We start from the raw sequence: 17,166 nt of genomic DNA on the forward strand, positions 1-17,166 counted from the left end.
GGTAGAGGGGTACAGCTCCTGGTCTGGACTCCACAGAGGTGTGCTGGAGCATGTCACCCCAGACTCCCCGAGTCCACGGTAGAGGGGTACAGCTCCTGGTCTGGACTCCACAGAGGGGTGCTGGAGCATGCCTCACCCCAGACTCCCCGAGTCCAGGATAGAGGGGTACAGCTCCTGGTCTGGACTCCACAGAGGGGTGCTGGAGCATGCCTCACCCCAGACTCCCCGAGTCCAGGGTAGAGGGGTACAGCTTCTGGTCTGGACTCCACAGAGGTGTGCTGGAGCATGTCACCCCAGACTCCCCGAGTCCACGGTAGAGGGGTACAGCTCCTGGACTCCACAGAGGTGTGCTGGAGCATGTCACCCCAGACTCCCCGAGTCCACGGTAGACGGGTACAGCTCCTGGTCTGGACTCCACAGAGGTGTGCCGGAGCATGTCACCCCAGACTCCCCGAGTCCACGGTAGAGGGGTACAGCTCCTGGTCTGGACTCCACAGAGGTGTGCTGGAGCACGCCTCACCCCAGACTCCCCGAGTCCACGGTAGAGGGGTACAGCTCCTGGTCTGGACTCCACAGAGGTGTGCTGGAGCATGTCACACCCCAGACTCCCAGAGTCCACGGTAGAGGGGTACAGCTCCTGGTCTGGGCTCCACAGAGGTGTGCTGGGGCATTTCACCCCAGACTCCCCGAGTCCACGGTAGAGGGGTACAGCTCCTGGTCTGGACTCCACAGAGGTGTGCTGGAACATGTCACACCCCAGACTCCCCGAGTCCACGGTAGAGGGGTACAGCTCCTGGTCTGGACTCCACAGAGGTGTGCTGGAGCATGTCACACCCCAGACTCCCCGAGTCCACGGTAGAGGGGTACAGCTCCTGGCCTGGACTCCACAGAGGTGTGATGGAGCATGTCACACCCCAGACTCCCCGAGTACACGGTAGAGGGGTACAGCTCCTGGTCTGGACTCCACAGAGGTGTGCTGGAGCATGTCACACCCCAGACTCCCCGAGTCCACGGTAGAGGGGTACAGCTCCTGGTCTGGACTCCACAGAGGTGTGCTGGCGCATGTCACCCCAGACTCCCCGAGTCCACGGTAGAGGGGTACAGCTCCTGGTCTGGGCTCCACGGAGGTGTGCTGGAGCATGTCACCCCAGACTCCCCGAGTCCAGGGTAGAGGGGTACAGCTCCTGGTCTGGACTCCACAGAGGTGTGCTGGAGCATGTCACACCCCAGACTCCCCGAGTCCACGGTAGAGGGGTACAGCTCCTGGTCTGGACTCCACAGAGGTGTGCTGGAGCATGTCACACCCCTGACTCCCCGACTCCACGGTAGAGGGGTACAGCTCCTGGTCTGGACTCCACAGAGGTGTGCTGGAGCATGTCACACCCCAGACTCCCCGAGTCCACGGTAGAGGGGTACAGCTCCTGGTCTGGACTCCACAGAGGTGTGCTGGGGCATGTCACCCCAGACTCCCCGAGTCCAGGGTAGAGGGGTACAGCTCCTGCCTGGACTCCACAGAGGTGTGCTGGAGCATGTCACCCCAGACTCCCCGAGTCCACGGTAGAGGGGTACAGCTCCTGGTCTGGACTCCACAGAGGTGTGCTGGAGCATGCCTCACCCCAGACTCCCCGAGTCCACGGTAGAGGGGTACAGCTCCTGGTCTGGACTCCACAGAGGTGTGCTGGAACATGCCTCACCAGACTCCCCGAGTCCACGGTAGAGGGGTACAGCTCCTGGTCTGGTCTCCACAGAGGTGTGCTGGAGCATGTCACCCCAGACTCCCCGAGTCCAGGGTAGAGGGGTACAGCTCCTGGTCTGGACTCCACAGAGGTGTGCTGGGGCATGTCACCCCAGACTCCCCGAGTCCACGGTAGAGGGGTACAGCTCCTGGTCTGGACTCCACAGAGGTGTGCTGGAACATGCCACACCCCAGACTCCCCGAGTCCACGGTAGAGGGGTACAGCTCCTGGTCTGGACTCCACAGAGGTGTGCTGGAGCATGCCACATCCCAGACTCCCCGAGTCCACGATAGAGGGGTACAGCTCCTGGTCTGGACTCCACAGAGGTGTGCTGGAGCATGTCACCCCAGACTCCCCGAGTCCACGGTAGAGGGGTACAGCTCCTGGTCTGGACTCCACAGAGGTGTGCTGGAGCATGTCACCCCAGACTCCCCGAGTCCACGGTAGAGGGGTACAGCTCCTGGTCTGGACTCCACAGAGGTGTGCTGGAGCATGCCACATCCTAGACTCCCCGAGTCCACGATAGAGGGGTACAGCTTCTGGTCTGGACTCCACAGAGGTGTGCTGGAGCATGTCACCCCAGACTCCCCGAGTCCACGGTAGAGGGGTACAGCTCCTGGTCTGGACTCCACAGAGGTGTGCTGGAGCATGTCACCCCAGACTCCCCGAGTCCACGGTAGAGGGGTACAGCTCCTGGCCTGGACTCCTCAGAGGTGTGCTGGAGCATGTCGCACCCCAGACTCCCCGAGTCCACGGTAGAGGGGTACAGCTCCTGGTCTGGACCCCACAGAGGTGTGCTGGAACATGCCTCACCCCAGACTCCCCGAGTCCAGGGTAGAGGGGTACAGCTCCTGGTCTGGACTCCACAGAGGTGTGCTGGAGCATGTCACACCCCAGACTCCCCGGGTCCACGGTAGAGGGGTACAGCTCCTGGTCTGGACCCCACAGAGGTGTGCTGGAACATGCCTCACCCCAGACTCCCCGAGTCCAGGGTAGAGGGGTACAGCTCCTGGTCTGGACTCCACAGAGGTGTGCTGGAGCATGTCACACCCCAGACTCCCCGAGTCCAGGGTAGAGGGGTACAGCTCCTGGTCTGGACTCCACAGAGGTGTCCTGGAGCATGCCTCAACCCAGACTCCCCGAGTCCACGGTAGAGGGGTACAGCTCCTGGTCTGGACTCCACAGAGGGGTGCTGGAGCATGCCTCACCCCAGACTCCCCGAGTCCAGGGTAGAGGGGTACAGCTCCTGGTCTGGACTCCACAGAGGTGTGCTGGAGCATGTCACGCAAGACTCCCCGAGTCCACGGTAGAGGGGTACAGCTCCTGGTCTGGACTCCACAGAGGTGTGCTTGAGCATGTCACCCCAGACTCCCCGAGTCCACGGTAGAGGGGTACAGCTCCTGGACTCCACAGAGGTGTGCTGGAGCATGTCACCCCAGACTCCCCGAGTCCACGGTAGAGGGGTACAGCTCCTGGTCTGGACTCCACAGAGGTGTGCTGGAGCATGTCACCCCAGACTCCCCGAGTCCACGGTAGAGGGGTACAGCTCCTGGTCTGGACTCCACAGAGGTGTGCTGGAGCATGTCACCCCAGACTCCCCGAGTCCACGGTAGAGGGGTACAGCTCCTGGCCTGGACTCCACAGAGGTGAGCTGGAACATGTCACCCCAGACTCCCCGAGTCCACGGTAGAGGGGTACAGCTCCTGGTCTGGACTCCACAGAGGTGTGCTGGAGCACGCCTCACCCCAGACTCCCCGAGTCCACGGTGGAGGGGTACAGCTCCTGGTCTGGACTCCACAGAGGTGTGCTGGAGCATGTCACCCCAGACTCCCCGAGTCCACGGTAGAGGGGTACAGCTCCTGGTCTGGACTCCACAGAGGTGAGCTGGAGCATGTCACCCCTGACTCCCCGACTCCACGGTAGAGGGGTACAGCTCCTGGTCTGGACTCCACAGAGGTGTGCTGGAGCATGTCACCCCAGACTCCCCGAGTCCAGGGTAGAGGGGTACAGCTCCTGGTCTAGACTCCACAGAGGTGTGCTGGAGCATGCCACACCCCAGACTCCCCGAGTCCACGGTAGAGGGGTACAGCTCCTGGTCTGGACTCCACAGAGGTGTGCTGGAGCATGTCACACCCCAGACTCCCCGAGTCCACGGTAGAGGGGTACAGCTCCTGGTCTGGACTCCACAGAGGTGTGCTGGGGCATGTCACCCCAGACTCCCCGAGTCCAGGGTAGAGGGGTACAGCTCCTGCCTGGACTCCACAGAGGTGTGCTGGAGCGTGTCACCCCAGACTCCCCGAGTCCACGGTAGAGGGGTACAGCTCCTGGTCTGGACTCCACAGAGGTGTGCTGGAGCATGTCACCCCAGACTCCCCGAGTCCACGGTAGAGGGGTACAGCTCCTGGTCTGGACTCCACAGAGGTGTGCTGGAGCATGCCTCACCCCAGACTCCCCGAGTCCACGGTAGAGGGGTACAGCTCCTGGTCTGGACTCCACAGAGGTGTGCTGGAACATGCCTCACCAGACTCCCCGAGTCCACGGTAGAGGGGTACAGCTCCTGGTCTGGTCTCCACAGAGGTGTGCTGGAGCATGTCACCCCAGACTCCCCGAGTCCAGGGTAGAGGGGTACAGCTCCTGGTCTGGGCTCCACAGAGGTGTGCTGGAACATGCCTCACCCCAGACTCCCCGAGTCCACGGTAGAGGGGTACAGCTCCTGGCCTGGACTCCAAAGAGGTGTGCTGGAGCATGTCACACCCCAGACTCCCAGAGTCCACGGTAGAGGGGTACAGCTCCTGGTCTGGACTCCACAGAGGTGTGCTGGAGCATGTCGCACCCCAGACTCCCCGAGTCCACGGTAGAGGGGTACAGCTCCTGGTCTGGACCCCACAGAGGTGTGCTGGAACATGCGTCACCCCAGACTCCCCGAGTCCAGGGTAGAGGGGTACAGCTCCTGGTCTGGACTCCACAGAGGTGTGATGGAGCATGTCACACCCCAGACTCCCCGAGTCCACGGTAGAGGGGTACAGCTCCTGGTCTGGACTCCACAGAGGTGTGCTGAAACATGTCACCCCAGACTCCCCGAGTCCACGGTAGAGGGGTACAGCTCCTGGTCTGGACTCCACAGAGGTGTGCTGGAGCATGTCACACCCCAGACTCCCCGATCCAGGGTAGAGTGGTACAGCTCCTGGTGGGGACTCCACAGAGGTGTGCTGGAGCATGTCACCCCAGACTCCCCGAGTCCACGGTAGAGGGGTACAGCTCCTGGTCTGGACTCCACAGAGGTGTGCTGGAGCATGTCGCACCCCAGACTCCCCGAGTCCACGGTAGAGGGGTACAGCTCCTGGTCTGGACCCCACAGAGGTGTGCTGGAACATGCCTCACCCCAGACTCCCCGAGTCCAGGGTAGAGGGGTACAGCTCCTGGTCTGGACTCCACAGAGGTGTGCTGGAGCATGTCACACCCCAGACTCCCCGGGTCCACGGTAGAGGGGTACAGCTCCTGGTCTGGACCCCACAGAGGTGTGCTGGAACATGCCTCACCCCAGACTCCCCGAGTCCAGGGTAGAGGGGTACAGCTCCTGGTCTGGACTCCACAGAGGTGTGCTGGAGCATGTCACACCCCAGACTCCCCGAGTCCAGGGTAGAGGGGTACAGCTCCTGGTCTGGACTCCACAGAGGTGTGCTGGAGCATGTCACACCCCAGACTCCCCGAGTCCAGGGTAGAGGGGTACAGCTCCTGGTCTGGACTCCACAGAGGTGTCCTGGAGCATGCCTCAACCCAGACTCCCCGAGTCCACGGAAGAGGGGTACAGCTCCTGGTCTGGACTCCACAGAGGTGTGCTGGAGCATGTCACCCCAGACTCCCCGAGTCCACGGTAGAGGGGTACAGCTCCTGGTCTGGACTCCACAGAGGGGTGCTGGAGCATGCCTCACCCCAGACTCCCCGAGTCCAGGATAGAGGGGTACAGCTCCTGGTCTGGACTCCACAGAGGGGTGCTGGAGCATGCCTCACCCCAGACTCCCCGAGTCCAGGGTAGAGGGGTACAGCTTCTGGTCTGGACTCCACAGAGGTGTGCTGGAGCATGTCACCCCAGACTCCCCGAGTCCACGGTAGAGGGGTACAGCTCCTGGACTCCACAGAGGTGTGCTGGAGCATGTCACCCCAGACTCCCCGAGTCAACGGTAGACGGGTACAGCTCCTTGTCTGGACTCCACAGAGGTGTGCCGGAGCATGTCACCCCAGACTCCCCGAGTCCACGGTAGAGGGGTACAGCTCCTGGTCTGGACTCCACAGAGGTGTGCTGGAGCACGCCTCACCCCAGACTCCCCGAGTCCACGGTAGAGGGGTACAGCTCCTGGTCTGGACTCCACAGAGGTGTGCTGGAGCATGTCACACCCCAGACTCCCAGAGTCCACGGTAGAGGGGTACAGCTCCTGGTCTGGGCTCCACAGAGGTGTGCTGGGGCATTTCACCCCAGACTCCCCGAGTCCACGGTAGAGGGGTACAGCTCCTGGTCTGGACTCCACAGAGGTGTGCTGGAACATGTCACACCCCAGACTCCCCGAGTCCACGGTAGAGGGGTACAGCTCCTGGTCTGGACTCCACAGAGGTGTGCTGGAGCATGTCACACCCCAGACTCCCCGAGTCCACGGTAGAGGGGTACAGCTCCTGGCCTGGACTCCAGAGGTGTGATGGAGCATGTCACACCCCAGACTCCCCGAGTACACGGTAGAGGGGTACAGCTCCTGGTCTGGACTCCACAGAGGTGTGCTGGAGCATGTCACACCCCAGACTCCCCGAGTCCACGGTAGAGGGGTACAGCTCCTGGTCTGGACTCCACAGAGGTGTGCTGGCGCATGTCACCCCAGACTCCCCGAGTCCACGGTAGAGGGGTACAGCTCCTGGTCTGGGCTCCACGGAGGTGTGCTGGAGCATGTCACCCCAGACTCCCCGAGTCCAGGGTAGAGGGGTACAGCTCCTGGTCTGGACTCCACAGAGGTGTGCTGGAGCATGTCACACCCCAGACTCCCCGAGTCCACGGTAGAGGGGTACAGCTCCTGGTCTGGACTCCACAGAGGTGTGCTGGAGCATGTCACACCCCTGACTCCCCGACTCCACGGTAGAGGGGTACAGCTCCTGGTCTGGACTCCACAGAGGTGTGCTGGAGCATGTCACACCCCAGACTCCCCGAGTCCACGGTAGAGGGGTACAGCTCCTGGTCTGGACTCCACAGAGGTGTGCTGGGGCATGTCACCCCAGACTCCCCGAGTCCAGGGTAGAGGGGTACAGCTCCTGCCTGGACTCCACAGAGGTGTGCTGGAGCATGTCACCCCAGACTCCCCGAGTCCACGGTAGAGGGGTACAGCTCCTGGTCTGGACTCCACAGAGGTGTGCTGGAGCATGCCTCACCCCAGACTCCCCGAGTCCACGGTAGAGGGGTACAGCTCCTGGTCTGGACTCCACAGAGGTGTGCTGGAACATGCCTCACCAGACTCCCCGAGTCCACGGTAGAGGGGTACAGCTCCTGGTCTGGTCTCCACAGAGGTGTGCTGGAGCATGTCACCCCAGACTCCCCGAGTCCAGGGTAGAGGGGTACAGCTCCTGGTCTGGACTCCACAGAGGTGTGCTGGGGCATGTCACCCCAGACTCCCCGAGTCCACGGTAGAGGGGTACATCTCCTGGTCTGGACTCCACAGAGGTGTGCTGGAACATGCCACACCCCAGACTCCCCGAGTCCACGGTAGAGGGGTACAGCTCCTGGTCTGGACTCCACAGAGGTGTGCTGGAGCATGCCACATCCCAGACTCCCCGAGTCCACGATAGAGGGGTACAGCTCCTGGTCTGGACTCCACAGAGGTGTGCTGGAGCATGTCACCCCAGACTCCCCGAGTCCACGGTAGAGGGGTACAGCTCCTGGTCTGGACTCCACAGAGGTGTGCTGGAGCATGTCACCCCAGACTCCCCGAGTCCACGGTAGAGGGGTACAGCTCCTGGTCTGGACTCCACAGAGGTGTGCTGGAGCATGCCTCACCCCAGACTCCCCGAGTCCACGGTAGAGGGGTACAGCTCCTGGTCTGGACTCCACAGAGGTGTGCTGGAGCATGCCACATCCCAGACTCCCCGAGTCCACGATAGAGGGGTACAGCTTCTGGTCTGGACTCCACAGAGGTGTGCTGGAGCATGTCACCCCAGACTCCCCGAGTCCACGGTAGAGGGGTACAGCTCCTGGTCTGGACTCCACAGAGGTGTGCTGGAGCATGTCACCCCAGACTCCCCGAGTCCACGGTAGAGGGGTACAGCTCCTGGCCTGGACTCCTCAGAGGTGTGCTGGAGCATGTCGCACCCCAGACTCCCCGAGTCCACGGTAGAGGGGTACAGCTCCTGGTCTGGACCCCACAGAGGTGTGCTGGAACATGCCTCACCCCAGACTCCCCGAGTCCAGGGTAGAGGGGTACAGCTCCTGGTCTGGACTCCACAGAGGTGTGCTGGAGCATGTCACACCCCAGACTCCCCGAGTCCACGGTAGAGGGGTACAGCTCCTGGTCTGGACTCCACAGAGGTGAGCTGGAGCATGTCACCCCTGACTCCCCGACTCCACGGTAGAGGGGTACAGCTCCTGGTCTGGACTCCACAGAGGTGTGCTGGAGCATGTCACACCAGACTCCCCGAGTCCAGGGTAGAGGGGTACAGCTCCTGGTCTAGACTCCACAGAGGTGTGCTGGAGCATGCCACACCCCAGACTCCCCGAGTCCACGGTAGAGGGGTACAGCTCCTGGTCTGGACTCCACAGAGGTGTGCTGGAGCATGTCACACCCCAGACTCCCCGAGTCCACGGTAGAGGGGTACAGCTCCTGGTCTGGACTCCACAGAGGTGTGCTGGGGCATGTCACCCCAGACTCCCCGAGTCCAGGGTAGAGGGGTACAGCTCCTGCCTGGACTCCACAGAGGTGTGCTGGAGCGTGTCACCCCAGACTCCCCGAGTCCACGGTAGAGGGGTACAGCTCCTGGTCTGGACTCCACAGAGGTGTGCTGGAGCATGTCACCCCAGACTCCCCGAGTCCACGGTAGAGGGGTACAGCTCCTGGTCTGGACTCCACAGAGGTGTGCTGGAGCATGCCTCACCCCAGACTCCCCGAGTCCACGGTAGAGGGGTACAGCTCCTGGTCTGGACTCCACAGAGGTGTGCTGGAACATGCCTCACCAGACTCCCCGAGTCCACGGTAGAGGGGTACAGCTCCTGGTCTGGTCTCCACAGAGGTGTGCTGGAGCATGTCACCCCAGACTCCCCGAGTCCAGGGTAGAGGGGTACAGCTCCTGGTCTGGGCTCCACAGAGGTGTGCTGGAACATGCCTCACCCCAGACTCCCCGAGTCCACGGTAGAGGGGTACAGCTCCTGGCCTGGACTCCAAAGAGGTGTGCTGGAGCATGTCACACCCCAGACTCCCAGAGTCCACGGTAGAGGGGTACAGCTCCTGGTCTGGACTCCACAGAGGTGTGCTGGAGCATGTCGCACCCCAGACTCCCCGAGTCCACGGTAGAGGGGTACAGCTCCTGGTCTGGACCCCACAGAGGTGTGCTGGAACATGCGTCACCCCAGACTCCCCGAGTCCAGGGTAGAGGGGTACAGCTCCTGGTCTGGACTCCACAGAGGTGTGATGGAGCATGTCACACCCCAGACTCCCCGAGTCCACGGTAGAGGGGTACAGCTCCTGGTCTGGACTCCACAGAGGTGTGCTGAAACATGTCACCCCAGACTCCCCGAGTCCACGGTAGAGGGGTACAGCTCCTGGTCTGGACTCCACAGAGGTGTGCTGGAGCATGTCACACCCCAGACTCCCCGATCCAGGGTAGAGGGGTACAGCTCCTGGTGGGGACTCCACAGAGGTGTGCTGGAGCATGTCACCCCAGACTCCCCGAGTCCACGGTAGAGGGGTACAGCTCCTGGTCTGGACTCCACAGAGGTGTGCTGGAGCATGTCGCACCCCAGACTCCCCGAGTCCACGGTAGAGGGGTACAGCTCCTGGTCTGGACCCCACAGAGGTGTGCTGGAACATGCCTCACCCCAGACTCCCCGAGTCCAGGGTAGAGGGGTACAGCTCCTGGTCTGGACTCCACAGAGGTGTGCTGGAGCATGTCACACCCCAGACTCCCCGGGTCCACGGTAGAGGGGTACAGCTCCTGGTCTGGACCCCACAGAGGTGTGCTGGAACATGCCTCACCCCAGACTCCCCGAGTCCAGGGTAGAGGGGTACAGCTCCTGGTCTGGACTCCACAGAGGTGTGCTGGAGCATGTCACACCCCAGACTCCCTGAGTCCAGGGTAGAGGGGTACAGCTCCTGGTCTGGACTCCACAGAGGTGTCCTGGAGCATGCCTCAACCCAGACTCCCCGAGTCCACGGTAGAGGGGTACAGCTCCTGGTCTGGACTCCACAGAGGTGTGCTGGAGCATGTCACCCCAGACTCCCCGAGTCCACGGTAGAGGGGTACAGCTCCTGGTCTGGACTCCACAGAGGGGTGCTGGAGCATGCCTCACCCCAGACTCCCCGAGTCCAGGATAGAGGGGTACAGCTCCTGGTCTGGACTCCACAGAGGGGTGCTGGAGCATGCCTCACCCCAGACTCCCCGAGTCCAGGGTAGAGGGGTACAGCTTCTGGTCTGGACTCCACAGAGGTGTGCTGGAGCATGTCACCCCAGACTCCCCGAGTCCACGGTAGAGGGGTACAGCTCCTGGACTCCACAGAGGTGTGCTGGAGCATGTCACCCCAGACTCCCCGAGTCAACGGTAGACGGGTACAGCTCCTGGTCTGGACTCCACAGAGGTGTGCCGGAGCATGTCACCCCAGACTCCCCGAGTCCACGGTAGAGGGGTACAGCTCCTGGTCTGGACTCCACAGAGGTGTGCTGGAGCACGCCTCACCCCAGACTCCCCGAGTCCACGGTAGAGGGGTACAGCTCCTGGTCTGGACTCCACAGAGGTGTGCTGGAGCATGTCACACCCCAGACTCCCAGAGTCCACGGTAGAGGGGTACAGCTCCTGGTCTGGGCTCCACAGAGGTGTGCTGGGGCATTTCACCCCAGACTCCCCGAGTCCACGGTAGAGGGGTACAGCTCCTGGTCTGGACTCCACAGAGGTGTGCTGGAACATGTCACACCCCAGACTCCCCGAGTCCACGGTAGAGGGGTACAGCTCCTGGTCTGGACTCCACAGAGGTGTGCTGGAGCATGTCACACCCCAGACTCCCCGAGTCCACGGTAGAGGGGTACAGCTCCTGGCCTGGACTCCACAGAGGTGTGATGGAGCATGTCACACCCCAGACTCCCCGAGTACACGGTAGAGGGGTACAGCTCCTGGTCTGGACTCCACAGAGGTGTGCTGGAGCATGTCACACCCCAGACTCCCCGAGTCCACGGTAGAGGGGTACAGCTCCTGGTCTGGACTCCACAGAGGTGTGCTGGCACATGTCACCCCAGACTCCCCGAGTCCACGGTAGAGGGGTACAGCTCCTGGTCTGGGCTCCACGGAGGTGTGCTGAAGCATGTCACCCCAGACTCCCCGAGTCCAGGGTAGAGGGGTACAGCTCCTGGTCTGGACTCCACAGAGGTGTGCTGGAGCATGTCACACCCCAGACTCCCCGAGTCCACGGTAGAGGGGTACAGCTCCTGGTCTGGACTCCACAGAGGTGTGCTGGAGCATGTCACACCCCTGACTCCCCGACTCCACGGTAGAGGGGTACAGCTCCTGGTCTGGACTCCACAGAGGTGTGCTGGAGCATGTCACACCCCAGACTCCCCGAGTCCACGGTAGAGGGGTACAGCTCCTGGTCTGGACTCCACAGAGGTGTGCTGGGGCATGTCACCCCAGACTCCCCGAGTCCAGGGTAGAGGGGTACAGCTCCTGCCTGGACTCCACAGAGGTGTGCTGGAGCATGTCACCCCAGACTCCCCGAGTCCACGGTAGAGGGGTACAGCTCCTGGTCTGGACTCCACAGAGGTGTGCTGGAGCATGCCTCACCCCAGACTCCCCGAGTCCACGGTAGAGGGGTACAGCTCCTGGTCTGGACTCCACAGAGGTGTGCTGGAACATGCCTCACCAGACTCCCCGAGTCCACGGTAGAGGGGTACAGCTCCTGGTCTGGTCTCCACAGAGGTGTGCTGGAGCATGTCACCCCAGACTCCCCGAGTCCAGGGTAGAGGGGTACAGCTCCTGGTCTGGACTCCACAGAGGTGTGCTGGGGCATGTCACCCCAGACTCCCCGAGTCCACGGTAGAGGGGTACAGCTCCTGGTCTGGACTCCACAGAGGTGTGCTGGAACATGCCACACCCCAGACTCCCCGAGTCCACGGTAGAGGGGTACAGCTCCTGGTCTGGACTCCACAGAGGTGTGCTGGAGCATGCCACATCCCAGACTCCCCGAGTCCACGATAGAGGGGTACAGCTCCTGGTCTGGACTCCACAGAGGTGTGCTGAGCATTTCACCCCAGACTCCCCGAGTCCACGGTAGAGGGGTACAGCTCCTGGTCTGGACTCCACAGAGGTGTGCTGGAGCATGTCACCCCAGACTCCCCGAGTCCACGGTAGAGGGGTACAGCTCCTGGTCTGGACTCCACAGAGGTGTGCTGGAGCATGCCTCACCCCAGACTCCCCGAGTCCACGGTAGAGGGGTACAGCTCCTGGTCTGGACTCCACAGAGGTGTGCTGGAGCATGCCACATCCCAGACTCCCCGAGTCCACGATAGAGGGGTACAGCTTCTGGTCTGGACTCCACAGAGGTGTGCTGGAGCATGTCACCCCAGACTCCCCGAGTCCACGGTAGAGGGGTACAGCTCCTGGTCTGGACTCCACAGAGGTGTGCTGGAGCATGTCACCCCAGACTCCCCGAGTCCACGGTAGAGGGGTACAGCTCCTGGCCTGGACTCCTCAGAGGTGTGCTGGAGCATGTCGCACCCCAGACTCCCCGAGTCCACGGTAGAGGGGTACAGCTCCTGGTCTGGACCCCACAGAGGTGTGCTGGAACATGCCTCACCCCAGACTCCCCGAGTCCAGGGTAGAGGGGTACAGCTCCTGGTCTGGACTCCACAGAGGTGTGCTGGAGCATGTCACGCAAGACTCCCCGAGTCCACGGTAGAGGGGTACAGCTCCTGGTCTGGACTCCACAGAGGTGTGCTGGAGCATGTCACCCCAGACTCCCCGAGTCCACGGTAGAGGTGTACAGCTCCTGGACTCCACAGAGGTGTGCTGGAGCATGTCACCCCAGACTCCCCGGGTCCACGGTAGAGGGGTACAGCTCCTGGTCTGGACCCCACAGAGGTGTGCTGGAACATGCCTCACTCCAGACTCCCCGAGTCCAGGGTAGAGGGGTACAGCTCCTGGTCTGGACTCCACAGAGGTGTGCTGGAGCATGTCACACCCCAGACTCCCCGAGTCCAGGGTAGAGGGGTACAGCTCCTGGTCTGGACTCCACAGAGGTGTCCTGGAGCATGCCTCAACCCAGACTCCCCGAGTCCACGGTAGAGGGGTACAGCTCCTGGTCTGGACTCCACAGAGGGGTGCTGGAGCATGCCTCACCCCAGACTCCCCGAGTCCACGGTAGAGGGGTACAGCTCCTGGCCTGGACTCCTCAGAGGTGTGCTGGAGCATGTCGCACCCCAGACTCCCCGAGTCCACGGTAGAGGGGTACAGCTCCTGGTCTGGACCCCACAGAGGTGTGCTGGAACATGCCTCACCCCAGACTCCCCGAGTCCAGGGTAGAGGGGTACAGCTCCTGGTCTGGACTCCACAGAGGTGTGCTGGAGCATGTCACGCAAGACTCCCCGAGTCCACGGTAGAGGGGTACAGCTCCTGGTCTGGACTCCACAGAGGTGTGCTGGAGCATGTCACCCCAGACTCCCCGAGTCCACGGTAGAGGGGTACAGCTCCTGGACTCCACAGAGGTGTGCTGGAGCATGTCACCCCAGACTCCCCGAGTCCACGGTAGAGGGGTACAGCTCCTGGTCTGGACTCCACAGAGGTGTGCTGGAGCATGTCACCCCAGACTCCCCGAGTCCACGGTAGAGGGGTACAGCTCCTGGTCTGGACTCCACAGAGGTGTGCTGGAGCATGTCACCCCAGACTCCCCGAGTCCACGGTAGAGGGGTACAGCTCCTGGCCTGGACTCCACAGAGGTGAGCTGGAGCATGTCACCCCAGACTCCCCGAGTCCACGGTAGAGGGGTACAGCTCCTGGTCTGGACTCCACAGAGGTGTGCTGGAGCATGCCTCACCCCAGACTCCCCGAGTCCACGGTAGAGGGGTACAGCTCCTGGTCTGGACTCCACAGAGGTGTGCTGGAGCATGCCACATCCCAGACTCCCCGAGTCCACGATAGAGGGGTACAGCTTCTGGTCTGGACTCCACAGAGGTGTGCTGGAGCATGTCACCCCAGACTCCCCGAGTCCACGGTAGAGGGGTACAGCTCCTGGTCTGGACTCCACAGAGGTGTGCTGGAGCATGTCACCCCAGACTCCCCGAGTCCACGGTAGAGGGGTACAGCTCCTGGCCTGGACTCCTCAGAGGTGTGCTGGAGCATGTCGCACCCCAGACTCCCCGAGTCCACGGTAGAGGGGTACAGCTCCTGGTCTGGACCCCACAGAGGTGTGCTGGAACATGCCTCACCCCAGACTCCCCGAGTCCAGGGTAGAGGGGTACAGCTCCTGGTCTGGACTCCACAGAGGTGTGCTGGAGCATGTCACGCAAGACTCCCCGAGTCCACGGTAGAGGGGTACAGCTCCTGGTCTGGACTCCACAGAGGTGTGCTGGAGCATGTCACCCCAGACTCCCCGAGTCCACGGTAGAGGGGTACAGCTCCTGGACTCCACAGAGGTGTGCTGGAGCATGTCACCCCAGACTCCCCGGGTCCACGGTAGAGGGGTACAGCTCCTGGTCTGGACCCCACAGAGGTGTGCTGGAACATGCCTCACCCCAGACTCCCCGAGTCCAGGGTAGAGGGGTACAGCTCCTGGTCTGGACTCCACAGAGGTGTGCTGGAGCATGTCACACCCCAGACTCCCCGAGTCCAGGGTAGAGGGGTACAGCTCCTGGTCTGGACTCCACAGAGGTGTCCTGGAGCATGCCTCAACCCAGACTCCCCGAGTCCACGGTAGAGGGGTACAGCTCCTGGTCTGGACTCCACAGAGGGGTGCTGGAGCATGCCTCACCCCAGACTCCCCGAGTCCACGGTAGAGGGGTACAGCTCCTGGCCTGGACTCCTCAGAGGTGTGCTGGAGCATGTCGCACCCCAGACTCCCCGAGTCCACGGTAGAGGGGTACAGCACCTGGTCTGGACCCCACAGAGGTGTGCTGGAACATGCCTCACCCCAGACTCCCCGAGTCCAGGGTAGAGGGGTACAGCTCCTGGTCTGGACTCCACAGAGGTGTGCTGGAGCATGTCACGCAAGACTCCCCGAGTCCACGGTAGAGGGGTACAGCTCCTGGTCTGGACTCCACAGAGGTGTGCTGGAGCATGTCACCCCAGACTCCCCGAGTCCACGGTAGAGGGGTACAGCTCCTGGACTCCACAGAGGTGTGCTGGAGCATGTCACCCCAGACTCCCCGAGTCCACGGTAGAGGGGTACAGCTCCTGGTCTGGACTCCACAGAGGTGTGCTGGAGCATGTCACCCCAGACTCCCCGAGTCCACGGTAGAGGGGTACAGCTCCTGGTCTGGACTCCACAGAGGTGTGCTGGAGCATGTCACCCCAGACTCCCCGAGTCCACGGTAGAGGGGTACAGCTCCTGGCCTGGACTCCACAGAGGTGAGCTGGAGCATGTCACCCCAGACTCCCCGAGTCCACGGTAGAGGGGTACAGCTCCTGGTCTGGACTCCACAGAGGTGTGCTGGAGCACGCCTCACCCCAGACTCCCCGAGTCCACGGTAGAGGGGTACAGCTCCTGGTCTGGACTCCACAGAGGTGTGCTGGAGCATGTCACCCCAGACTCCCCGAGTCCACGGTAGAGGGGTACAGCTCCTGGTCTGGACTCCACAGAGGTGAGCTGGAGCATGTCACCCCTGACTCCCCGACTCCACGGTAGAGGGGTACAGCTCCTGGTCTGGACTCCACAGAGGTGTGCTGGAGCATGTCACCCCAGACTCCCCGAGTCCAGGGTAGAGGGGTACAGCTCCTGGTCTAGACTCCACAGAGGTGTGCTGGAGCATGCCACACCCCAGACTCCCCGAGTCCACGGTAGAGGGGTACAGCTCCTGGTCTGGACTCCACAGAGGTGTGCTGGAGCATGTCACACCCCAGACTCCCCGAGTCCACGGTAGAGGGGTACAGCTCCTGGTCTGGACTCCACAGAGGTGTGCTGGAACATGCCTCACCAGACTCCCCGAGTCCACGGTAGAGGGGTACAGCTCCTGGTCTGGTCTCCACAGAGGTGTGCTGGAGCATGTCACCCCAGACTCCCCGAGTCCAGGGTAGAGGGGTACAGCTCCTGGTCTGGGCTCCACAGAGGTGTGCTGGAACATGCCTCACCCCAGACTCCCCGAGTCCACGGTCGAAGGGTACAGCTCCTGGTCTGGACTCCCCAGAGGTGTGCTGGAGCATGTCACCCCAGACTCCCCGAGTCCACGGTAGAGGGGTACAGCTCCTGGTCTGGACTCCACAGAGGTGAGCTGGAGCATGTGACCCCTGACTCCCCGACTCCACGGTAGAGGGGTACAGCTCCTGGTCTGGACTCCACAGAGGTGGGCTGGAGCATGTCACCCCAGACTCCCCGAGTCCAGGGTAGAGGGGTACAGCTCCTGGTGTGGACTCCACAGAGGTGTGCTGGAGCATGCCTCACCCCAGACTCCCCGAGTCCAGGGTAGAGGGGTACAGCTCCTGGTCTGGACTCCACAGAGGTGTGCTGGAGCATGCCACACCCCAGACTCCCCGAGTCCACGGTAGAGGGGTACAGCTCCTGGTCTGGACTCCACAGAGGTGTGCTGGAGCATGTCACACCCCAGACTCCCCGAGTCCACGGTAGAGGGGTACAGCTCCTGGTCTGGACTCCACAGAGGTGTGCTGGAACATGCCACACCCCAGACTCCCCGAGTCCACGGTAGAGGGGTACAGCTCCTGGTCTGGACTCCACAGAGGTGAGCTGGAGCATGTGACCCCTGACTCCCCGACTCCACGGTAGAGGGGTACAGCTCCTGGTCTGGACTCCACAGAGGTGTGCTGGAGCATGTCACCCCAGACTCCCCGAGTCCAGGGTAGAGGGGTACAGCTCCTGGTGTGGACTCCACAGAGGTGTGCTGGAGCATGCCTCACCCCAGACTCCCCGAGTCCAGGGTAGAGGGGTACAGCTCCTGGTCTGGACTCCACAGAGGTGTGCTGGAGCATGCCACACCCCAGACTCCCCGAGTCCACGGTAGAGGGGTACAGCTCCTGGTCTGGACTCCACAGAGGTGT

Source organism: Lissotriton helveticus, chromosome 9, assembly GCF_964261635.1.
Source record: "Lissotriton helveticus chromosome 9, aLisHel1.1, whole genome shotgun sequence".
NCBI lineage: Eukaryota > Metazoa > Chordata > Amphibia > Caudata > Salamandridae > Lissotriton > Lissotriton helveticus.